This window comes from Zingiber officinale, chromosome 4A, assembly GCF_018446385.1.
Source record: "Zingiber officinale cultivar Zhangliang chromosome 4A, Zo_v1.1, whole genome shotgun sequence".
Lineage (NCBI taxonomy): Eukaryota > Viridiplantae > Streptophyta > Magnoliopsida > Zingiberales > Zingiberaceae > Zingiber > Zingiber officinale.
Window position 1 is genome coordinate 83,907,466 of NC_055992.1, and position 26,773 is coordinate 83,934,238.

Here is a 26,773-nt window from a genome sequence, read left to right on the forward strand (position 1 = left end):
GGCCCACACATAAGAGTGCTTTCGATGGGCAGTCACTAATCAATCAAAAGATTACAAATTGAGTATTACAAATAATTAGCAATTTAAAGAATACTGACAACAGAAAATCTTCGGTGGAACAGTCGTCGGAGTTTTCGGGCGTCATAGAGGCATTTTCTGAGCAGCTCGAAGAAGTGGAAGTCGTTCGTTTTGTTATTCTGATGCTTCTGGTCGAGGCTCTTTATATAGGCCGTTCCGGGTGCCCGGAACCCCTCCGAGCGCCTGGACCACGTGGTTCAGTCACTCCGCGCGTGCCACATCAGCTTCCCGATAACTTTTGGGTTTCGAGTGCCTCGACCGACTCCGGGCGCCCAGACCAGCTCGGGACCCCCATACCAGTTCCGGGCACCCGGACTAGTTCTGGGCACCCGTACCACCTTTCTCTAGCTCCTTGTTTTCTACAAAACAAAGTTAGTCCAGGCAAAAACAATATACTTATAATATGAAATTATAGCAACCTCTAACTGTTTGGTTCTGACTTTGAATTTCCATCTGGAAACCCTAAGTCGAACCAACGCTTATTGTTCCCTCACCGGGGAACGCACCCTCACCTACTCCACTCAGGAGAGTTTACCTGTTGCCGGTTGATCCTCCAGACCAACTGGACTTTTGTTCAGCGTCCGAAGCTTCCGATCTCCATGCTGGACGTCTGCTCCACGACCTGTCCAATCTTCCACCTGGTTCGCTACACCAGGATTTCAACCTAGGGTTACCACCCCCTAGGATTTTGTCCGAAGCTCTCGACCCGCCAAGACTTTCTGCCTAGGGTTACCACCCCCTAGGACTTAGGGTTACCGCCCCTAGGGTTTTCCCTTTGCCTAACCGCAGCTAGGACTTTTCCTCACATAGGGTTACCACCCCCTTGGGGTTTTCACTTTCCTAACCGCAGCTTGGACTTTTGCTTAAGGACTTTCCTACAATCTCAATCAAAATTCGTTAAATAACAAAACAACTTAACTTTGGACCCTTTGACATAATCAAAACACAGGTTTGATCGTCGGATGCTTCCCGCACCAACAACTTATTGTTATCATTCTAATCTTAGCAAGTTTTATTTGTCTTATTGCTATGAAAAAAAAGGAAAATTTGTGATTTTGGGGGAAAAAAAGAAGAAGAGAAAAGTAAAAATCAAAGGGGAGACCAAAATTTTAAAAAATAAAAAAAGAAAAAAAGAGAAGAAATAAAAGATTTTTTTTTAATATTTTTTTTTAGATTAAATTCAGACAAATTTCTTTTTAGCATTTATTTCAAATCTCTTTATCTTTCAATTCCGCATTTCCTTTACATTCTTCCTACATTAAATTTTGGCAAATTTTCTTTCAGTATTTATTTTAAGTATCTAACTTTCAATTTTGCATTTTCTTTAAGTTTATCCTATATTCAATTCTGGCACTTGCCTAGATTAAATTCTGGTGAATTTCCTTTCAACATTTCTTTCTATCTTTATCTTTCAATTCTGCATTCTCATACATTTTTCCTAGATTCAATTCTGACATTTACCTAGATTTAATTCTGACAAATTTCTTTTCAACACTCAATTTGAGTTTATCAATTCTATTAAGTTGCATTTTTCTTTCAATCCCTATTCTTTATCCTAATCATTATTCTTTGCCCTTGAAAATTTTTACTTAGTCAATGAACACTTATAGGAAATTGCCTCAACTCTAAGTACTTTAAAAAGCTAACCTTAGTGAATTGAGTGATTGAGTGACAACATATTACTTTAATAGGTACAAGTGGAGATGAAGCAAGACTTAGAGAATCATTTGAACTACGTGCCTTGAAATAATACTTAGAGATCAAATTTAGTTAGATCTTAGATTAGAGAGATAAGATACTTTAATTACTAAATTGCAAAGGAACCGAGTTGGTGGAGTTCCTACACAAAGAGCTAAGCGACATAACTATAATGATAATGATGATGAAGAAGTTGTTCCAAGGACATTGATGATAGAACTTCTAGTGCCAAATCTGGTCATGCTAGAATTGGCAGTCAAAGAGGAAGAATGAATGATTATGTTGATAAAAACTTAGGAAACATCATGTTGAAAATTTCTTCATTTTTGGGAAAGGGTGATCTAGAAACATATTTAAAGTGGAAAAATGGAATTAGTGTTTGGTTGCCACAACTACTCTAAAGAGAAGGTAAAACTAGCTTGATTATGTTATTAGATGGAGGGATCAAATTGTTCTAAGTAGGAGAAGAAATCGAGAGAGACTTACTAACACTTGGGAGGAGATGAAATCTATTATGGGAAAGAGATTCATTCCATCACATTACTATCGAGATTTATACCAATGACTACAAGGTCTAATCCAAGGGTCCAAGACTATAGAAGAATACCACAAAGAGATGAAGATTGTCATGATTCAAGTCAATGTGGAGGAGGACCAAGAAACAAACATGGCATGATTTTTACAAGGTTTGAATTTAGAAATTACAAATGTAGTGGAATTGCAACATTATGTGTTGCTTGAAGATATGATGCATATGTCCATAGAAGTTGAAAGATAATTCAAAAGGAAGGGTTCAAACAAGCATGAGCGGAGTTCTAGTTTATCCACTTGGAAATCTAGCTAGAGAAAAAGAGAGGATAAAAGTGCATCTAAGAATAAGACCGAGTTTTCTAAGAATAAAGATGCAAGTTCTACTTTGTTCAAAGGTAAAGAACTTATCTAATCTTCAAGAAATAGAGATATTAAATATTTTTTAGTACTTGGGAAGAGGGCATATTGCATCACAATGTCCAAATAAAAAAATTATAATTTAAAAAGAAAAATATGATATTGAAACTGAGAATGAGTCCAAAGATGATAGTATCTTTCCACCATTGATGGAAAGTGATGTCAAAGAGTATTCAGTTGAAGGTGAAGCTTTTGTCACTAGGCATTCTCTAAATGTGCAAGTGAAAAAAGAAGAAGAACAACAACGAGACAATATATTTCATATTCATTACCACATTAAAAATAAAGTTTTATACTTATTAAAGAAAGGATTTTTTTTTAAAAATATGTAAATTTTGAAAGACATACATAATATTCTATTCTACTGAGCGCATTCCTAATTATCTTTTGAGTGTGTTAACCTCATCTTCATGTAAGGGTTTAGTGAAAATGTATGCTAGGTTAGATTTGGACTTAACATAGTTAAGTACAATGTCACCCTTAGCTACATAATCCCTTACAAAGTGGTGCTTTACTTCTGTGTTTAGTTCTTGAATGTTGTATTAGATTTTTTTAAGTTAATAGAACTAATGTTATCAATTAAGACTTTTGTGTTGGTATAATTTAGTTGAAAGTCTTTAAGTGTATGCATCATCCATAATAATTGAACTACACATTCCCCCATAGCTATATATTTTACTTCAGTAGTAGATAATGCAACACAATGTTGCTTTCTACTGCACCAGCTAGCTAAACTTTTTCCTAACAATTGACAACTACCACTTGTATTTTTATTATCCAGTTTACACCTTGCATAGTCTGAGTCAGAATATCTTATTAGGTCAAAACGAGAGGTTCTAGGGTACCAAATTCTTACATTTATTGTGCCTTTAATATACCTAAGTATTATTTTTACAATACTTAGATGTGATTCTCTGACACATGTTTGATACTTAGCATATATATCTATTGTAAACAAAATATCAAGTTTACTTACAGTTAAGTAAAGTAGACTACCTATTACACTTCTAAAATATTTTAAATCAATGAGTTTTCCTTCTGTATCATTCTAAAATTTTACATTTATTGCCATTGACATATTAATTTTTTTTAGAATTTTTCGTTCTAAATTTCTTAATTAATTCCTTAGCATATTTGTTATAGAAAACATAATTACCTTCCTTAGTTTATTTTATTTGTAAGTCCAAGAAGAAGTTAAGTTCACCTACTAGGCTCATTTAAAATTCATTTTCCATTAATTTAATAAATTCTTTTTAAAAACTTGTATTGGTTGAACAAACAATTATGCCATTTACGTATACTTGAGCTATGAAAATATCTGTTTCTAAGGATTTAACAAATAGGGTAGAGTCTGTTAGTACCCCAAGGTAGTTTTGATGTGATCATGTTTTAACCCTTGTGTCTAAGTGTGCAAGAACTTAAGAGCATAGGAAGTCGAGCGAAAGATGCAGCTAGTAAGAAGGATAACACGGGAGAGAGCCGATGGGCTCGGTGCGTCAGAGGGATGAGATGCTCTGGAAGAGTATGTGGGCGTACGAGAAGGAGGCGCGCGACATTTTCGAGGGATGAGAAGTTGGAGTGGAAGTTTGCTCGAGAATGCTGGAAGTTGGGTTCGGGTGAGCCCTATTCATGATGGCCGAAATCATCCAAGCGAGTGGAATCAGAGCGAAAGATCCTGACAAATGCGAGAGGAACCGAAGGGAAAGTTCGGGACCAAAAACTCAATAGACTATGACTTTTCGGTCCGGGGCACTCGAACCTGGTCTAGGCGCCCGGACCCCCCGTGATCCCTCGTGGGTGCCTCTACTGAGTGGCTTCGTGGAGCGGGTTTAACCCAGTCTAGGCGCCCGGAACTGGTCCAGGCACCTAGATCAAAAAATCTATCGGATCACAACATGTCACGAGCCATTGCAATGCGGATAAAATTCTATAAGTGTCCAGGTGCCTAGAACCCTTCCAAGCGCCTCGACCAGGGCTATAAATACAGCCCTGGTCCCAGAAGGTTGGAACAACACTTGTAATTGATTCTTCTTTAGTCTTGTTCTATAATTGAGTGTTTTAACTACTATAAGAGACTTCTCCACCTAAAGAAGATTATTTAGTGAGCTTTTCATCTTCCTTGGATTAACAACCTCGCCGGTTGTAACCAAGTAAAATCTCTGAGCCTCTTCTTTCTTTGTTTAATGTTCTTTTGCACAAGTGTTTATATTAATATAGCTATAAAGTCGAGAAGAGTTTGTTTTTTTTTATGCAGGCTATTCACCCTCTCTAGCTGGTCGCCAAGGGACTAACAAGTGGTATCACAGCCTAATAGCTTTAGGAGGATTAACCGCCAAATGAAGCATAAGAGATGACCGGACCGAGCATCAATCCACCGAAATTCGAGGGGGAATTCGCGAGATGGAAGAAAAAGATGAAGGCATTCTTTAAGATAGATTTTGATTTACTTTTAATAATGAAATTTAGTTTTGTAGCACCTAAGGTTAAAGAAGAATACCAATGGATGAAGAAAGAGCAAGTTGACTTCGTGGCAAACAGCAAAGTAGAGTTTCATCTGTTGAGCGTTTTATCGCCACAAGAAATCAATTGGATCGGAGCCTATAAGTCTACCAATGAGCTCTAGGAGAAATTCCTAGAACTACACGAAGGAACCTTTAAGGCAAAACTTACAAGATGGGATCTGCTTAGGAACCAGATCAGCAACATCAAATTGGAAGAAGGAGAAACCATTACACACCTTCACTCAAGAATAAAGGAACTCATCACCGGACTTACGAATCTTAGAGAAAACGTAAGCAACCGAGATTAACTAAGGTACGTGCTTAATGCATTTCCTAGGACTACTGAATGGGCATTATTAGTAAATGCTTATTATATATCTAAGGATCTAGAATTAAGTACTTTAGAAGAATTATTTTCAATATTTGAAATCCATGAAACAAGATGTGCATATTTGAAGGAGCCAAAGTATAATATTACCTTAAAGGAAAAATGGATAAACAAGATTCTGAATCTTCTCTCGATGACGACGAAATGACACTCATGGTAAGAAAATTTAAAAAGTTATTTAAAACTAAAAAATGTAATCAAGTGCAGGGTACAAGAAGAAAAAAAAAGTAAGATGCTACCACTGCAATGAAGAAGGGCACGTGAAAGATAACTGCGCAAAATTGAAAAGCAAGGACAAGGACAGAGAAAAGAATAAGAAGCTAGCTCAAACTGACATATATAGAAATCTTACAGTGACGTGGGACAAAACATCGTCTGAATCGGGGATAGAAACCCTCGTCGGACTTGCGCTAGTGGCAAGTCACCAAGAAGACGAAGATGAAGCAAGCTCATTCAAAATGAGCATCGAGAGCATTGATTAAGGGGGAGTGACATCAGAAGAAAGCAGCACTTCAGGGAGAGCTTCAGATTCCCGGGATCGACAAGGTAAGTCAGGTACGGTCTCTTCCTTCTGACACGTTATTTCAGTTCGTAAAAATATTATCAAAAAATTACTGTAAGTTAGGAAAAGAAAATAAAGAGTTAAAATCAACCTTAGCTATATCTTATCAATTAGAAGATCTCGACAAAATAAAAAAGGAAAATAAAAAATTGAAAACTAAAATAGAATATTTGAAAGATTGTGCATGCTCACATGTTCAAAATATTAGAAGATATAATGGTTTAAATTGACATTTTAAATACCATAAGGGTCAAATTAGAAAAATATCATAGAAATATATTCCTAGATAAATTTTTGATTAATCCTGTAGGAAGGAATCTATTCTGGGTTTCAAAATCATATTTAGATTAATTATTTTTTTTTTACTTTCAGAGGAAAAATTAAATATTTACTTTCATTAAAAGATTTTGTTTATAAGTGGTTATTGTTCCAATAACCAAGAAGGTCTAGTGCCTCGCCATAGCCTGGAAGCCAATTACTGAAATAAATGTTTAATTACTAACTGTGAAGCATTTAATTAAAAAAATTATCTAATGCTTTCAAACAAATTGTTAAAAATTATTTAGAAGATAATTTCTTTTTCGAAAAAGAAAATTTCATCACTTAGCTATACAAAAATTTTAAAATATTTTCTATTTTTATTTTTCTATGAAAAATTATCATATTTCTAGAAATGATTTTTTTTAAAAAATTTATGTCTGCTCAACCTTTAGTATTTTTTTAAAATTCGTTATTAGACTCCAAATTTTTTAAAATTTTTTAATAGAGTTTTCCCTTAGACTTTATTTTAGTTTTTTTTATTATAAAGTACCCCATTTTTAATGTGATCAAAGGGAGAGAAGCTAAGATTAAGTTTAGGGGTGTATCATTAATTTTTACAATTTTTGCACATTATTATTTGCAAAATTTAACTTGTTATTATTTGTTTATGTTTGTTTTATCCTAACTTAACTTGGATTGTTCACATCAAAAAAGAGGAAATTGTTAGTACCCAAAGTAGTTTTGATGTGATCAATCAAGTCAGGTTAGGTCATGTTGTGGTTTAACCCTTGTGTCTAAGTGTGTAGGAACTTAGGAGCATAGGAAGTCGAGCGAAAGAAGCAGCTAGCGAGAAAGACGGCGCGGGAGAGAGATGACGACCTCAGTGTGTCTGAGGGATGAAATGCTGTGGAAGAGTACGCGGGTGGACAGAAGGAGGCGGGCGGTGTTTCTAAGGGACGTGAAGCTAGAGCGGAAGTTTGCTTGAGAAGGCCAGAAGTTGGGTTCGGGTGAGTCCTATTCTGGATGGCCGAAATCACCTAAGTGAGTGGAACTAGAGCGGAAGATTCGGACAAATGCAAGCAGAATTGGAGCAGAAGACCGAAACTAAAAAGTCAATAGACTATTGACTTTTCGGTCCTGGATGCCTAGACCCCCTGGGAGTGGCTTCACGGAGTGGGTTTAACCCGGTCCGAGCGCCCAGAAATGGTCTAGGCACCTAGAGAAAAAAATCTATCGGATCGCAACGTGTCATGAGCTGTTGTGATGCGGATAAAATTCTATCTGCGTCCAGGTGCCTAGAACTCTCCCAGGCGCCTCGACCAGGGCTATAAATACAACCCTCGTCCCAGAAGGTCAGAACAACACTTGTAATTGATTCTTCTTTAGTCTTGTTCTGTAATTGAGTGCTTTAACTGCTGTAAGAGACTTCTCCTCCTGAAAGAGATTGTTTAGTGAGTTTTTCATCTTCCTTGGATTAACAACCTCTTCGGTTGTAACCATATAAAATCTCTGAGCCTCTTCTTTCTTTGTTTAGTGTTCTTTTGTACAAGTGTTTATATTAAATAGCTATAAAGTCGAGAAGGGTTTTTTTTTTATGCAGGCTATTTACCCCCCTCTAGTCGGTCGCTAAGGGACCAACATAGTCAATTTGTCCTTGGTTGAATTCTTTAGAAATCAGGTAGGTTGATAACCTTTCATATCAAGCTCTAGGTACTTGTTTTAAGTATCCTACTTGGTGTATCTAGTCAAGTAGAACTAGAAAAAGTTAACTCACCTTACTCTAAACTAGTTAGACTAAGATATTAAATTAAAGTTAATTTAGCTCTAAATTTTTAAGTTAACTATCTTAGGAAGTAATCATTGTTCTGATACTCAAGAAGTTCTCTATTTCTTAGCATGACCTGGAAGCTAATTTTGAAAACTCTTGCTCAATTAGCCCAAAGCAAAATCTGAATCTAACATAGGGTGAACTTTGTGCTGTGAGTCAAAAATAAATAGTTAAATTGATTAATAATCTAAGCCTAGCTCGAACCCAAATCCAAACCCTAATTACAATTATACTAAACCAAACTCATATCCTGTACTAGACCTTAATACAATGTGAACAAATTTATTTTTGAGAAATGTCTTTATAGGAAGAATTCAACACAACCCGCTCTCCTCTCTTCAATGATGACAATTCCACTTATTGGAAGAGGAGAATGGAATATTGAATGACATTGAAAACTATCTTGCAATCAAGATGGGCTTTGAGCCGTCTACAAATCCATATGGCACCCTAGTTAGCTATAACAACTAGACAAATGAAAATAAAAGAAAGGCTTAAGTCAATGCTAGAGACACAACTATATTACAGTCCGGGCTAACTTAGGATCAACTAGGTAAAGTTGTACAATTCAGCAGCGCTAAGTAGCTCTAAGAAAAATTAATTTAATTGCACAAAGGTTCAACTGACTCACTAACCACTAAGAAAGACTTGCTACTAAGTCGGCTCCAAAGCATTCAAATGAAAGAAAATGAATCGATAAGTAAGCTACAAAGCCCTTTCAAAGAAATCCTAAATGACATCTATGTAATCAGTGAATGAAGTTAAAAATCACAACTTGATTAGGCATGCACTTAAGGCATTTCGAAGGACTACCTTATGGGTATTAATGGTTGATATTTATAAAGTATCCAAGGACATGTCTATTATTAAGTTAGATTAATTCTTTTATGATTTTAAACTTCATGAATAGACTAATCTTGGTAAAAAGAGAAGGGTATTGTTGGCGTAGGGAGCACCAAATAATTGAACTTATGTTTTGATAATGGAAAGGGGTTCAAAGTTAAGCTGTCTTATTATCTAACAAGTTGAACTAAGTGTGCAGGAAAATCTTAAATGATCTTAAGCAAAAGAAATTCCTAGTTGTGGTTAGGCAGGTGGAAAATCCTAGCTGTAGTTAGACAATGAAATCCTAGTCCGGGGGACTGGGCAAAGTCTTAGCGAATTGAGGACTTTGGGCGAAATCCTAGAATCGAGGACTCTAGGTGAAAATCCTGGGGGTTGTGGATCAGATGTTCAGCATGAAGACTTGAAGTCTTGGACGCTGAGCAAAAGTCCAGATGGTCTGGAGGATCGGTCTGGTAAAAGGTAATTTCTCCTGAGAGGAATAGGTGAGGACGTGTTCCCCGAAGAGGGAATAGTAGGCATCGGTCTGACCTAGAGTTTCAATGAAACTCAAAGTCAGGATTAGACAGTCCGAAAGCTGTCAAAACTTATCATTCTTTAAATATTATTTGCCTGGAATAACCTTGTTTTGTAGAAAATAAAAGTGTAGAAAATGGTGGTCCGGGTGTAAGGAACTATAACGCTAAACACGCCGAAAAGTGCAGCGGAAAAATAAGTTCCTATCCAGAAGATCCATGCAAAGGAAATCATATACTAAGTTTTGTTAAAAGATATATACCTTTGCTGTGTGCCCTTCGCAATCCCGACAGCAACGTTTCTTTAGGATGTAGATCTCAGCACGATCAACACGTCCACGCCTTTATGGTATCCACACGAACACGTTCTCCGTCTGTCTCACGAACTCATGAAATGGAGAAAGAAACAACCAAAGATTATGCTAACAACCTCTTGTGGAAGTTTTAGCCAAGAGTGGAAGAAGGAAGAAGAGCAAAAATCAAGAAGAGCACAATCACCCAAAAGGTCACTTCATCTATATAAGGTGACTTCACAAAAAGGTTACTTTACCAAATAGGTTACTTCACCAAAAAGGTTACTTTACCAAAAAGGTTACTTCACCTAAAGGTTACTTTTTCAAACGGCTTTTTGTATTCATCCAATGAATACAAAATATTTTTGTCTCTTGATCTTCCTTTTGATTAATGATATATTAATCTCTATTAATATTCATTAATCTTAATGGGTTGGATTTAGAATATTGGATATAAAAGAAGGTTTTGACCAGCAACTTTATAACATCAATCTAAAGAAGTTCTTCTCTTGCGCGCTACTCAAACAATGCTTCTGCAACGCCCAAACGCTACTTTGACAACAAAAGCCTTGCTACTTTAGAGCTTTAAGAGTTGTTGGTATAATTTAGTTTATATATTTGCTTCATTGTAGTTCCTGTTCATAATTCTTATAACATTTTCAAACTACTAGTGGATAGCTTAACGAAAGTGATTGACGATCCTGGGCCTCAGAGTAGGAGTTGTCATAGGTTCCAAACCTATTTCCCCCCCCCCCCCCCCCCCCCCGCGCTTTAACTAAAAAATTATATGCTACTATCTCTTATTTGACTAAGACTCGAGCTAAATACAAGTCTAAGATTAAAACTTTGCTTAAGGATGTCAAAGATCTTAAGGAAAGAACTAACTTGAATCCTCTAACTTAGGTTAGTCAAGTTGGAACCTCAACTCAAGTTTCACACCTTGAGGAAGTGAACTCAAATTTGAAAAACCAAGTTAGTGAATTAAAGTCTGAGTTGAGAAAGTTCACATTTGGGTCTAAATATTTGAATATAATGGTTGGGATTAGATGAGTTACATACAACAAGACTGGAATTAAGTTTATCTCGATTCAAATTAATGCTTCTTAATTTACCTTAGTCAAAAGACATGCTAAAGTTAAGTTGGCTTGGGTTCCTAAATCATGCTTAATTAATAAAATGAAAAATAATTGTTATCAGGTACCCAAACAACATATTCATGTGATTAATATTAATGCTTGCTATGTTAACCCAATTGTCAAATTGAAATATGTTAGAGCTATAACATAGGGGAAGCTACCTCTCAAAATTGTTAGATTAGGATCATTTTAAACCATGTTACATGTTTATTATTTTCAAATACAATTTCAAAATTATAATATTTTATCTTTATAAATATCTTATTTTATTTAATTTATGCATAAATAGACTTAGTCTAGACCCTACCATAAACAACATGTAGCTATAGATCTAAGCAGTCAACATCTCACAAACACACTAAGAGAAAACTTACTTGTGTTTGAAAAACACAGAAAAATGTGAGATGCTTAGGGTTATAGCCTTTGATTCTAGATGCTATATCAGTGCATCAACATGAATTGGGGCTAAAAACTTTTTAAATTGATCAAATTAGGTAATTTCTACATGTTAACAGCTCAATTATTTCACAAGATTGAGTTGGAGACTCTTCCTTTGTTAGGATATATACTAAAAGCCTAGTTTTTGGTATAAACATTTATCTAGAAATAAGAATCACATTGGTCAAATGTCTACATTTATGATAAATGTAGTTGTTCAATTAATTTATATTGTAGATAACATGGTGTGTGGTGTCACACATAGAGGATCATGTTATTAGTACCTTATAAATTATAAACAATAGCTCACGACCAAGATGGAAAGGAACAAACCATTGGAAGGTCGTAGTGTAATTAGGTATTAGTTTATCTTAACTATATAATTACACTAGTACACTTAGAGTGTATTGAGTAGGACCATTAGGGTCGTTTTTTACGACTTTATAAAGGGACAAAGACCTCGATATTATGGAAGTGTGCTCTTAATCCTAATATAATAACAAGCATATTTATTTATTTCTTAATTTATCAATGGGTGAGATTTAGTTCGATAAATCAATAAGCCCGATAAGTTGGGAAATGATATCACTTATAGTGTGTGTTGATTGAAGGATGAAGCGTGTCCTAGTGATCTAGGTTGATAATGTCCCCAAGAGGAGCTCATAAGGATTGTCATGTTAAACCCCGCAGTGGACTTAGTCCGACTTGAGTGGTACTACTCTTGGACTAAGATATTAATTAAGTGAGTTGTCGAACTCATTTAATTAATGGACATTCGACATCTTAAACACGGGAGACTAACACACTCATAATAAGAAGGAGCCTAAAATATAATTTGGGATTGGTGCGGTAGTTCAATAATAGCTCTTTAGTAGAATGAATTATTATTAATGAATTTAAGTTGTTCGGGCGAACACGGATGCTTAATTTCATCGAGACCAAAACTAATTCCTCCTCTCGGTCCCTATCGTAGCCTCTTATGTATAGAGATTTATATCCACCACATACCCACCTCACCCATCCTTTGGGCCAGCGAAACAGTGAAACCCAAGAGACCGGTGACCAATGGGATGAGGCCAAGTTGACGGTGTTACCAAAGCTTGGGTCCCAAGCTTAGGTGACCGACCACTAGAATATTAAAAAGATTTTTATTAAAATTATTTCTTATGTGGATATCATGGTTTTAAAAGAGAGTTTAAAATTTAAAATTTCCTTTATAGCTTTCTACAAAAGATTAAGAGAAGAGATTAATCTCTTTCCTTATTTGTAGATTAAAAGGATGGTTTTAATTTTTGGTAAAAATTTTCTTTATTTGTAAATCATCTACATGTTTAAAAGAGAGTTTAAAATTTGAAATCTTTCCTTATTTGTTGATTAAAAGGTGGATTTTAAATTTTAAGAAAACTTTCCTTTTTAACTATGTTCATGATTTAAAAGAGAGTTTAAAAATTAAATATTCTCTTTTATAAGTTTCTACAAGAGATTAAGAAAAGATTTGATATCTTTCCTTATTTGTAGATTAAAAGAGATTTTAATTTTTACAAGATAACTTTCTTTTTATCCACATGTTTAAAAGAAAGATTTTAATTTATAAAATTTCCTTTTTATTAACCAATCATGAAGGGATGAAAATTATTGGAGAAATTTTTTATAAATTTCCGGAGACAAATTAGGAAGTTTTAATTAATTAAAAATCTCCTTGTTTGTAGCTTTAATATGGCCGGCCAAATAAATTGGAGAAGAGAAAAAATTGTTTTTAATTAAATAAATTTTCTTTTTCAATGGCAAAAGAATTATGGAAGTTTTTATTAAATTTTCCTTATTTGCCAAGACCAAGGATTATAAAAGAGGGGGTAGAGGAGGCTTTATGTAGAACGACTCTATTATTCTTTTCCTCCCTCTCTTCCTTGGTGGCCGACCTCTTCCTCTTCTCTCTTCTCCTTCTTGTGGCCGAACCATCTTGTTCTCTTGGAGTCTTTGTGGTGGCCAGATCTAGCTTGGAGAAAAGGAGAGAAAGGAGGCTTCGCTTTTGCATCCCTTGGAGCTTGGTGGTGGTGGCCAAACCTCATCCTTTCTTGGAGTCATGTGGTGACCGAACCTTGCAAAGAAGAAGAAGGTGCCTTGGTGGTTCTCGTCTCGGAAGATCGTTGTCCACACAACGTCCGGGATTAGAAGAGGAATACGGTAGAAGACCTAGAGGTTTTTTTTTGCAAAAGAAAAGGTATACTAGTATTTAATTTCCGCATCATACTAGTTTTATTTCTTTGTAAAAATACCAAATACAAGAGGCATGCGATTCTAGTATTTCGAATTAGTTTTCGATGTTGTGTTCTTTTATTTTTCTTTTCCTTGTGATTTGGTTGTTCCTTTTGGTTGACCTAAAGTTATTTAAGGAAATTAAATATTAGCTTTCCTTAAAAGGCTTTGTCTAGGCGGTGGTGGTTGTTCCCATATCCAAGAAGGCCATGTGCCTCGCCATGCAGTCCTGGAAGCCAATTTTGAAAATTAATATTTAATGGAATTAATAACCTAGGTGATTTGGATCGAACGTGTTAAGTTCTGCAGGAGATCCAAGTCTAAACCTAAAAGAACAAATAAATTAAACTTTGGATCAAACGTGTTAAGTTCCGCATGCGATCCGAGTTTAATTTAAAAGAACACATGGTAGCTAGGAAAAGGTTTAGACCTTTGTACAAAATTTTTATACAGTGGAACCATTAGATTTTCTGAGTAGCAACCAACATCCTTAACTTGACTAACTGATGGTAAGCTTCTATCCTATAGATAGTCAAGCTCGAAATCAAGTTGGGCATTTTGAAAATGGTTTGAAAATTTTATTTTGGTAACAACTTAGATATTTTCATAAAATGTCATTTTCCATATTTTCACTTCTTTTGAATTGCTTGTTAACTTGCTTTCAAAAATTTGACTTATAAACTTAAGGATGGATTGAAGAAACTTAGCTAAAAAGGCAAAATCCAAAAAATCAACATCATTGACTCTCGGTCGCTCGGACAGGGTTATAGGTGATTGGTAGTCAACTGACCTATGTTCAAACCTTGTTAACCAAGTTAGGTGAAAAATCCATACACAATCGACCTTATCCCTACCTGGTCACCTAAATTCAAAAACTCAAATTAATTACGATGGTAAAAAATCAGGTATACGATCGCCATATACCTAATACAATCGCTCATGTAACCTTGAACGAGTACCTTGATTAAATGTATGGGATCGACCGTATACTCACCCTATCGACCGATAAGCCTTTATATAGGTGACCACGAGCAATCGTCGAGAACTCCATCCGAGATCTATTTTCTTCCCCCAAATCTCATATTCAAGCCCATTTTCGACCCTCTTCTCAAGCTTGAGTTTCTCGACTTATTCATCATGCCGAGGTATATATTTTTGACTTATCTATTTCAATTCCTTTCGTTTAAGAATAATATTTCAATTATTAATAAAGTTATTTTAATTTATAAAAAAATTGCACATGCAGGAAGATACTTTACAGAGACCTCCCACTTGTTTGGTGGCATTTTCCAAAACGCACTAAAAAATGATGACACATTTGTTGATCCTCGATCAAAAGCTATAGATGTAAGAATATAAACTTTATTACCATTCACAATTAACAATGACTATCTTTATTAATTGTATATTAGATACTAATAAGTTTTTGGTTTTACATAGAATGAAATGATTAATCGAGTTGGACAAATGCTTAGCCTGCCACATACAGAGAGAAGTTACAAACTCTATCCGCCAATGTTCTAAATGATATTTATTATGAGATTATTAGTGGTAGGAAAAAGAACTTCTTCTATGGCCTTAGCTCCAGGTAAAAGTTGTATATGATCGTGTGATGATTCCTAGGCTCAACTGCCAAAGAAAATAAAAAATTTAAGGATCAGGTTACAGCAATAGAGCAGTCGATTGATGATCGAGTCAATATGGTAGTAGAGCGGCATATGCAAGAATTCTTCTCTTATATTCCATTAATGAGTCCTTCTACTTTTCTAATGTTGCGTGGTTTTAATTCCCAGGAGACTTAGGACCCAAACTCTACTAATAAGTAGCTCATATGAGGTGTGTTGACATAGTTTTTTTTGTTTATCACTCGTACAAAAATGAAAAATGATTTTGCTATTTTTGCTACTATATATGTCTCTAATTGTATTACATCTTTCCATGAATAATGTGGATAAAGGTATATTCTATCACCATTAGCAAATATCCAAATTCTCATTAAAGTATATATATTTTTTTGAAACATGCTAAATTTGTATTAATATTTTTCTAATAAATAGTTTTAATCTAGCTTAACTTTAGATTCATATATGAGTAGGATTATTTCAAAATAGAAAATATAGTAAAGTTTAAACTATGTGCTTGTAGTTTATAATAATCTATCATACTATACTTGTTGCAAGATTGGATTATGATAAACATATTGGGTTTTTTATCATGATCATGTATTGGATTTGAACTCTATGTGCTTGTTTTTGTGATGGAAGTATTTTTAAACCACGTACAATGATTTGTTGATATAATGAATTTTGAATGTATCATTAGTTTGTAGCTGTGTTGGTTTGTTGATATGTGCTTGTTTTGTTGATATAGTGAATGTTGATATTGATGGTCTCGATGAGGCCAGTAGGGGAGGGGAGGGGGGGGGGGGGGGAAGGGGTGAATAGTCCTGTAAATAAAATTACAACTTCTTTGCTTTCTTGTTTAGAAAAGACAAACACTAGTTAAGTAGTTAGAAATAAAATAAACATAAATTAAAGAAGAGGCAGAATTTACTAGGTTTGCAACTGGGAAGGTTGCTAATATAAGGCAATAAAAACTCTAATAGAAAGATCTCCTTTACCAAAGGTGGAGTAACCTGTTACAATGTTGAAAGCGTAGAAACATAAAAATAAAACTGGAAATTAAAGCTCAAAATTTGTTAACAAGTGTTATATCAAATGAAGATGACCAGGGATCTATTTAGCTTCCTAGTCAAAATATAGCCGTTGATGATGTGGCGGGTTTCGGGTGCTTGGACAGGTCTAGGCGTCTCCACTGTAGAGCCTTATCCACTACACCATGGCTCTTCAACAGTTCGTGATAACTTGTTATCCTCGCCTAGGAGATTGGACCAGTCTAGGCACCTAGACTGGTCCGGGCGCCTGGAGTGTTGATAACATAAACTCCGAGAGTTATCCTCATCGCACGGTCAAAGATCCACCTGTTCGATACCAAGATGGTACGAGCACCGGGACAAGTCAACTTTGTGTTGCCTTATCTTGCTTCTGCTCTAGTCGTTTGGGTGATTCTCCGACCATCCAGAGTTGAGCTTATCTAAACCCAAGTCTGTAACGACCCAACTCCTGGGTACTAAGCTGTGAGCCAGACCGCTACATTAACTACTGAAGCTATTGTGTCGTACTGTGCGAAAAACTGGGTAAAATAAAATTTTCACTAACTGACTCTGTTGATCTGACAACTGATACACCCATGCTGTTATAAGGAAGGATTCAAGCCCCTCTCCGGTTGGTGTACATGTGCTAAGGAGGATACTCGACCTCCCATCTGAGCTAGGAACTCAATCTAACTTCCCAGCTACCTATTGATCGATCCACGGATCGATCAAACTTGCTGTGATTCTGTGCCCTGCTGGATCGGTCTGCGGACCGATCCAGCAGAGGCTGGATCGGTCGACATGACCGATCCAGGTGTGTCTGGATCGGTCTGCAGACCGATCCAGGCACCTGGAGACGCTGGGATGCCTTCTGTTCGATGCTGGATCGGTTGAACGACCGATCAGATAGCATACAGTAGCATACTGTATGCCTCTGGATCGGTCGGCTGACCGATCCAGGATCCTGATACTGCAACGGACCGATCAAACTCTGATATGAAATCAGAGTTCCTGATTTCAGAACTTTCAGGCACTGGAACGTGCCACAACTCACAGACATAGGTTCTAGATACATGAAAAACATTCTAACATTAACCTACATGCGTCCTAAACTGGACAAACTGAATAGTGCATAGTTTTACTGGATTAAAACATTTAACAAGCTAAGGACTAAACCATAAGTAAACTAACAACGTAAATGCTGGAATTAAGCTGTTTAGACCCCTAGGATCTTTATTCCAAACCCCTTGCACACACACACCTCCATAGCATTGTCCTCCAGCCTCCGCTAGTCCACTTTTCTTTTACCTGTATCTGCAGTATAAGAAAAGTAGTACCTGTAAGCTAAAGAGCTTAGTAAGAAACCATCTACCTCACAAAAACATGTAACGATGTGATTATGTTTTTAAAACATGCTGTTTGAAAACTGAACTGAGCATGGCAACATGGCATGGCATACTAACATGTACTGAACTGTTCATGGCATACAAACCAGCTGAGCATAGCATACTATATCTGAAACTAAGCATGAATACTGAACTGATCATACATATACATCTAACTGGTCATGAACTCAAATCATGAAACTTAACTGAGATAATTAACTGAAACTAAACTAAGTTAGTGTTTCCATCACTGATTACATATTTGCAAAACTATATATAATAATAGATGAAAATACTAAACATGCTGGGGCCTGCCTGCAACCAGATCATCAGGCGCGATCCCCGAGACCCGGATTGCAAGTTCCGAATCCCGGGGTGACTAGGTTATCAACCTAGGGACGATGTGGGAGTCCACCCATGGATATCTGATCCAAGTATAGTGCAATGAATAAAAGTAAAATACTGAATGCTTTATTTACTTTGCTGTTCTAGGTTATCTGCACCTAGAGCTAGGTTATCTGAACCTAGAGGCTACTGTGGGAGCCCACCCAATGGATATCTGATCCATATAGCTGTAATAATTGATAATAAACTGAGTAAAATGTTTCTAATACGTTTTACATGCTGTTAGGACGCCTACTGGTGCATCCTTCTGAACTAGGCATTCTACCGAATGCTTGGTGTGCACTGAGAGCACACCCTATAACTGAAAACTGTAAAACTACTAAACTAACGCCAAAACTAACAAGAGAGAGCAATTATACTGCAGGTGAGGGGTTTCTTACCTCAATCGCAAGGTTTTCTTACGATTCTAACCGCTAGGTTTTTCGGAAAACTGCTCCGTTCGACGAACAGCTTATGTCCTCGCGTTCCTCTCGCGGAGAAGACCCTTTTTCGTGTTGGAGTCATCGCCGGAAGATGTTCCCTTGACCCTTGGCTTGGTGTGCTGTGCGTGAGGAAGAGGGAAAGAAGCGGCGGTGAGGTTTCGGTGGTGAGGGTTGAGAGATTGCCGAATCCAAAAATAAACCAAAACTCACTTAAGTTTATATTTATATTAAGTGGGTAACTAGGCCCAAAACAAATATAAATATAAATGTTTCCCTTCTCTTTCAGCATGGCCCTACTGGGTTCAACTGGTTACTAGCATTATCCCTTAACCCATAGGTCTCGGGTTCGATCCCCGCCTAAGCTATTTTGCGACTGATTTGTTTTGCTACTTTCCACTCAAAATTATGTAAAATATCCTAAAATCTAGAGAAATCGTAGGATATTTCTAAAATAAATTGGAGAATTTTCCGGCTTTACAATCCCCATACCTTATAAAAGTTCATCCCCGAACTTAAAACAATTATGGGTACTTCTCGCCTCTGCTGCTGTGTGATTTTGCCAGTGACTTTGACTAATGGTACTTCCTTGTTCAGTAATTTCTTCTTCGCTCGGTCTATTATCCGAATAGGCCGACTGTCATAGCTGAGATCATCACGGACCTGCACCAACTGGGGCTCAATCACTGGGTGGCTCGGAATATGCTTCTTGACATGGAGACATGAAATACGCAGGACCAGACATCTCCCGAGGTAGCTCTAGCTCATTTGCTACCTTGCCCACTCTCTTCGTGATAAGGTATGGTCCCACATATCCGGGAGCTAGCTTGCCCTTCTTCCCAAAGCGCATGACTCCTTCATGGGAGCTACTCGAGGAAAACGATATCCCTGAAAACTCTAGGGGTCTGTATCAAGATAGCTCTTTCGGGCAGCATTCTTCTATCCTCCGTGAATCCTTGTATGGGCTTTGTGGTATTTGCTACTAGATCATGCAGAGCTCTAGTTCCTCTCGCTCACCACTCTCATACCATGACATTGGTGATCTCGCACTCCTCATAGAGTGCCTCATAAGGTGCCATGCCGATAGTGGCTTGATTTATGCTAGACTCGGATATTTGCACCAACTTCCTTGAAATCTAGGGCACAAGCCCGGAGCATATCTTCGAGTACTGTTTACTCGCCGACCATCTGCGAGGATGGAAGATCCTTCAATTTTAACTGCCGGGTGCTCATAGTAGATACACACTTCCAGTGTGATGTAAATCTCATCTTCGATATAATGGTTCGTGGGACTCCATGCACTGACAATCTCCTTGAGATACAACTGAGCTAGTTGCTCCATGGAATAGGATATTCGATAGCTAAAAGTGGGCCGATGATTAGTCAACACACGACTATTACCGGATAGCATCAAAACCATTCGTGGTTCGGGTAATCCCACTATGAAGTCCATAGAGATATCCTCCCACTTCCATTCCGGAACTGGATCATGAACTCCTCCTGGATGTTACGCCTTAACCTCCGAGTGTTAGAGCAGAGATCTTGGCGTATCTGGCGATATCTCGTTTCATCCTGTGCCACCAAAATCGTTTCTTTAGATCCCGATACATTTGGTGGAACCAGGTGCATCGCATAGAGAGTCTGTGAGCCTCGTCTAGAATCTTTCGTAGTTCCTCCGATCCGGAACACAAAGTCTGCTCACCACATTACACTACCCTGCGCGACACTGAACTCTCCACTTTCGATTACGCTAACCCTTGCTTGATTTTCTGGATTTCGGATCCTGAGCTGTCTGAATATCATCAAGCAAGGTAGATGCTAATGACATAGTGGAAAGCTGCCCGACTATAAGCTCGAGACTAAAATTTGTAATCTCCTTCCTTAGGGGTGGTGACATAGTTGCTAAAGATAATAAGGCGGCGTTGGACTTCCTGATTGGTCAATGCTACCTTATTAGCTTTCCGGATGGTAGATGATATCTATGTCATAATCCTTGACCAGCTCTAACCATCTGGCTGGATATTCGGATCCTTCGAGTAAAGAAATACTTCGGACTTTGATGATCTGATACACTCGACCGAGCTCCATACAAATAATGTCTCCAAATCTTGAGAGCGAACACCGCTAAGCTCAAGGTCGTGAGTAGGATAGTTCCTCTCATAATCCTTGAGTTGTCTCGGAGGCATAGGCGATCACCTTGCCGTTTGCATCAGTACTGCTCCTAGGATGTCGTCGTCCAGATGTCTGTGTTTTCTGGTATAGCTAAAATAGGAGCACTGGTCAATCTCCGTTTTAGTTCGTTGTCTCGAATTCAGTTCCTCGTCCACCTGCAAATTTCTTGTTCATCCGTGAGAGTGAGTGGGGAGGCTATCCCTGAGAAGTCCTCACGATTCCTGTGTAGCTTGCTAATCCCGAAAGCTTCGATTTCACCATGCGTTCCGGGTCTCTTCCAGCATTTATCGCTTATCTTGGGATCTACCATAACACCATCCTTGGAGATGATGTGACCAGAAAGGACTACTGGTCTAGCTAAAATTCACATTTCGTGAATTATGGCTGTCACTGTCAAGGATCACGAAAAGCTCTTCAAATGCTCGCATGGTCCTCCCGAGTGCAATAGATAAGAATGTCATCGATGAACACGATGACAAACTTGTCTAAGTATTCTCTGATACTCTGCTCATGAGGTCCATGAAAGTAGTTGGAGCATTTGTCACGCCGAAGGCATGACTACGAACTCATAATGTCCGTGTCTGGTCCTGAAAAAGTTGTTTTAGGTATATCACCTTTCTTGACTCTAACCTGGTGATATCCTGATCCGAGGTCAATTTTAGAGAACAACATGGCTCCTTAGCCGATCAAACAGTCATCTATCCCGGGAGAGGGTACCTGTTAATTGTGACACTGTTCAAGGCACGGTAGTTAAGGCGGCATGCTTCCATCCTTCTTCTTCATGAACAACACAGGTGCTCCCCATGGTGAGTGACTAGGCGTATGAAACCCTTGTCAAGAAGCTCCTGTAATTGCTCACAAGTTCCTTCCCACTGGAGCCATGCTGACAGTGCCTTGGAAATTGGATTTGTCTGCCGGAATGAGCTCTATCTCAAATTCAATCTCCATGCAGTGCTAAGCCGGTAGCTCTTAGGGAAGAACTGTGGGTAGTCACAAACGACTCGAACCTCCGATAGGTGTTGGTTCTTGTCTCTGGTGGTGTTGACTACATTTGCTAAAAATCCCATGCATCCTGAATCCAATAGCTGTGCTTTCAATCTTTGAGAGAAACTTCCTAGCTTTTCTTTGTTTTCCTATGTACTCAAACTGTACTCCTTCTTTAGGTGGAATATGACCTTTTGTTTACGGCACTCTATAGAAGCGCGATCGTAAAATCCATTCCAAAGATGACATCGTAGTCCATTTCTAGCACCATCGATCATCAAAAGTTCTCATGCGCTATAATGATGCGCTGAGCCAACGTAGATGCCATAATGTCTCGAGGGTAGTGTTGTCGAACCGACTATTGAGTACCTCCGGAGGTGTTGCTAGTTTCGCAAATGCCACGGATACATAAGAGTGGGTTGCCCGGTGTCGAATAAGACAATTGCATTATCTGTAAAATACGATCCGACTCCGTCTGAGGCATTTGCTCGTCCTCTCGGTGTGAGAACATCCCGGCATTCGTGATAGCTGGGGGCTTCTAATCCGCTTCACGATCAGTGGACCATCTAAGGCATCGTATCACGTGTAGTCTACCGGGTGAGCTCCATACCCTGAAATGGTCGAGGAAGACGTTCTTGTTCGCTTTGTAGCCATGTGCCTTCGCACATTCAAAACAACTCGCTACTGCGGCAAACTCTGGATGATGTTTCCAGTAGCACACTTGGGATGTCTGGAATGTTTTCCACCTGGTCCTCCTTTTGGGTCACTGCTTGCCTTGCGTTCCCCTTCCAGTTGGAGCTATGTCCCTATTGTTTCTGCTGAGTACCGAGCCACTTGTCCCTTGGGCTCTGTGGAAACCTGTTTCTGCTGGGTGATGATAGTGCTCGGTGATCGAGCACTACTCACTAGCTCCTCCGTGGTTTGTGGCCTATGACGCCACCGCCACATTCATGCGATCTCTCGGTGCGAGCATCTTGAGATCAACCGTACTCGTTCCTTCTTCTGTCTTCGACTAGTTCGGACACGCTAAGCCAACTGAATTTCTTCACGGCTCCTGAGCGCGAGTCAGCGAGTGTATAAACTTGTCATCAGTGTCGTGTTTTCGTTATGTGAAAGAATTCCTCGAATTCTTTCTGTTACCCATGTCATCTGCGTTTCTTGGCCACTGATTTAATCGCCCTCCACCACATGCGCCTCTCTGTTAAACGTAAGGCACACTTCACCTTTTCCCGGCCATCCTAGAAGCTCCATCGTGCTTTCAAGTGTTTTAAACCATGCACCGAGCATTCCATGGTTTCGTTGGTGCCGAAGTTCTCGGGCCAATTTCGCCCACCGGATAAGGTAAGCTTCTCTCTTAGCCCCTGCTATGGGGCTACTGGACTGGTATTGCAGGCTGAGCTGGTACAACCTCTGTGATTACTTGGAGTCGTGAGGTTCCGTTATGTGGAGTAGTCTGCGGTGGTTAGCCTTTAAGGAGGCTATCTCGCTGCTGCGCCCATTGAGCCACTAGTCTTTAAGGTCCGGGGAGGCACCGACCGCCCTTCGGGGCTGATGCCACGATGCTTAATTTGCCGGACGCCTCGTGCACCATTTTCTAAATAGCAGAACACATATATATAACTAGGCTATCATGTTGTAGTTAACTACTGGTAACATGTTAAATACTATCACTTGTAAACATGAATTAATTAACTACCAACATGAGAGCAAACATGAAAGCACATATAAGCGATATGAAAGCTGAAAACAAAACTGGGTGAGAGATGTTCTTACTTGGAAAGTGAGGCACAATGCTTGATGTGTGTAGGAAGTATGGAACAGCGATACCATCTGAACGACCCAACTCCGGGTACTAAGTGAGCGAGCCACCGCTACATTAACCAACAAGAAACTTGTTGTGATCGCATAAACTCGGGTAAAATAAAATTTTCACTAATCGACTCATGATCCGACAACGATACACCCATCCGTTATAAGGAAGGATTCAAGCCCCTCTCCGGTTGGTGTACATGTGCTAAGGAGGATACTCGACCTCCCATCCGAGCTAGGAACTCAATCTAACTTCCCAGCTAGCTATTGATCGATCCACGGATCGATCGAACTTCGCCTGCGATTACGATCGGTTCTTGGATCGGCATGGACCGATCCTGAGGTCGGATCGGCAGGCGACCGATCGTGTGTCTGATCGGTCTGCATCCTCCGAGCACCGGAGACGGGATGCCTTCGTTCGATCTTTGGATCGGTTGAGCCGAGATCGGAATCTCTGATATAGCATATATCAGATGCTCGGATCGGTCACCGACCGATCCAGGATCCTCTACGAACGGATTGGTCCATCAATAACTCGATATGAAATCGAGTTCCCGATTCAGAATCCGAATCTTTGACGCACAACTCATAGACATAGGTTCTAGATACATGAAAAACAATCTAACATTAACCTACATGCGTCCTAAACTGGACAAACTGAATAGTGCATAGTTTTACTGGATTAAAACATTTAACAAGCTAAGGACTAAACCATAAGTAAACTAACAACGTAAATGCTGGAATTAAGCTGTTTAGACCCCTAGGATCTTTATTCCAAACCCCTTGCACACACACACCTCCATAGCATTGTCCTCCAGCCTCCGCTAGTCCACTTTTCTTTTACCTGTATCTGCAGTATAAGAAAAGTAGTACCTGTAAGCTAAAGAGCTTAGTAAGAAACCATCTACCTCACAAAAACATGCAACGATGCGATTATGTTTTAAAACATGCTTTGAAAAATAGCTGAGCATGGCAACATGGCATGGCATACTAACATGTATCGATCTTCATGGCATACAAACCAAGCATAGCATACTATATCTCGAAACTAAGCATGAATATCGAATCGATCATACATATACATCTAACGGTCATGAACTCAAATCATGAAACTTAAGCGAGATAATTAACTGAAACTAAACTAAGTTAGTGTTTCCATCACTGACATATTTGGAAAACTATATATAATAATAGATGAAAATACTAAACATCCTTGGGCCACTGCAATCAGCTGCTTGTCTTGCGCATCCTCACGAGACTCGGGATTACAAGTTCTGAATCCAAGGTTACTAGGTTATCCAACCTAGGGACGATGTGGGAGTCCAGCCATGGATATCTGATCCAAATGACAGCAACAATAAAAGTAAAATATCGAATAATGCTTTATTTTACTTTTTCTTCTAGGTTATCGCACTTAGAGCTAGGTTATCTGAACCTAGAGGCTTCGTGGAGCCCACCCAATGGATATCTGATCCATATAGCTGTAATAACTGATAATAAACTGAGTAAAATGTTTCTAATCGCTTTACATTTTAGGCGCCATCTGGTGCATCCGAACTAGGCATTCTATCAGCTTGGTGTGCACTAAGAGCACACCCTATATAAATTAAAACTACTAAACTAACACCAAAACTAACAAGCGAGAGCAATTATACTGTGAGGGTTTCTTACCTCAATCGCAAGGTTTTCACGATTCTAACCGCTAGGTTTTGAAGCCTGCGCTCGACATCAAATATGTCCTCGCGTTCCTCTCCGGAGAAGACCCTTTTCGTGTTGGAGTCATCGGAAGATGTTCCCTTGACCCTTGGCTTGGTGTGTGCGTGAGGAAGAGGGAAAGAAGCGGCGGTGAGGTTTCGGTGGTGAGGAGAAGATGCCGAATCCAAAATAAACCAAAACTCACTTAAGTTTATATTTATATTAAGTGGGTAACTAGGCCCAAAACAAATACAAATATAAATGTTTCCCTTCTCTTTCAGCACGGCCCTGCTGGGTTCAACTGGTTACTAGCATTATCCCTTAACCCATAGGTCTCGGGTTCGATCCCCGCCTAAGCTATTTTGCGACTTATTTGTTTTTGCTACTTCCGGTACTCCAAAAATTATGTAAAAATATCCTAAAAATCTAGAGAAATCGTAGGATATTTCTAAAATAAATTCGGGAATTTTTCGGGCTTTACAAAGTCTGACTTTCTCCTCGAGTAGTCTTCTGCTTCGACTTCTCATCCCTTGAAAGCACCGTGCACATCCTTCTGGTCCGTCGGTGTACGCTTCCGTAGCACCTCGTTCCTCGGATGCACTGAGTCTATCTACTCGTTTCCTGTGCCATTCTTCTTGATAGCTGCGTTTTTCGCTCAACTTCTTGCGTTCCTAAGTTCTTGTATACTTTGACATAAGGATCAAATACAATAGGACTTAAGCTATTTTATCACATTAAGACCAACCCAGAGTACTTATAACTGTTGATGTGATATTATTGTTGGTATCATTGATGTGATACGTAAACAAGATTGAAATCTCAATTAGAGGAGATGTTGCCAAAATTTTACTAAAAATTATCCACAGAAATAACTTTCAGTCTCTAATTTAGTGATTAAAAGTTTATTTCTGTCGCTAATATTAACAACGGATAATTAATTCCATCACTACAGTTAGCAATAGAAAGTTTATCTCCATTGAAGCTAAAGGATGTTGGCAACCAAACTTTTAGTGATTGAAGTTTTTGGTTGTTAATCGGTCGCTATTAGCAGTTAGCGACCAAAATTCCATTCATTAAACCCGGTTATATATTCTTGTAGTGTTATATTGTGCTTTCATATTTCTTACATATATGAGTAGCAAATAACACACCTTCTATAACTTTGAAAGTTTATCTCGCTAGGTAGTCACTTTCATTATTGTTTTGCATTTACAACCCTTTGATAAACATATTTATGAGTAGGCAGTCCCTCAATCTTTATATTTAGATTTGCAATTTAGTCCTTAGTACTTCCCTTAAGTTGGTTCAAAATACTATAAAAATTTAGTCTAAGAAAATTTCTAAACTATCATGTAGAACTTCTTCATGTATCCCAACTTGCACATATATCTTGGTTAATTATATATTTTATAAAATAACTCAACACTACAAGAAAATCCATAAATAGCAATGAGAATATCAACAGAATTGTATTGCGTTTGGGACTTGTGATAGAATTAGTATTCT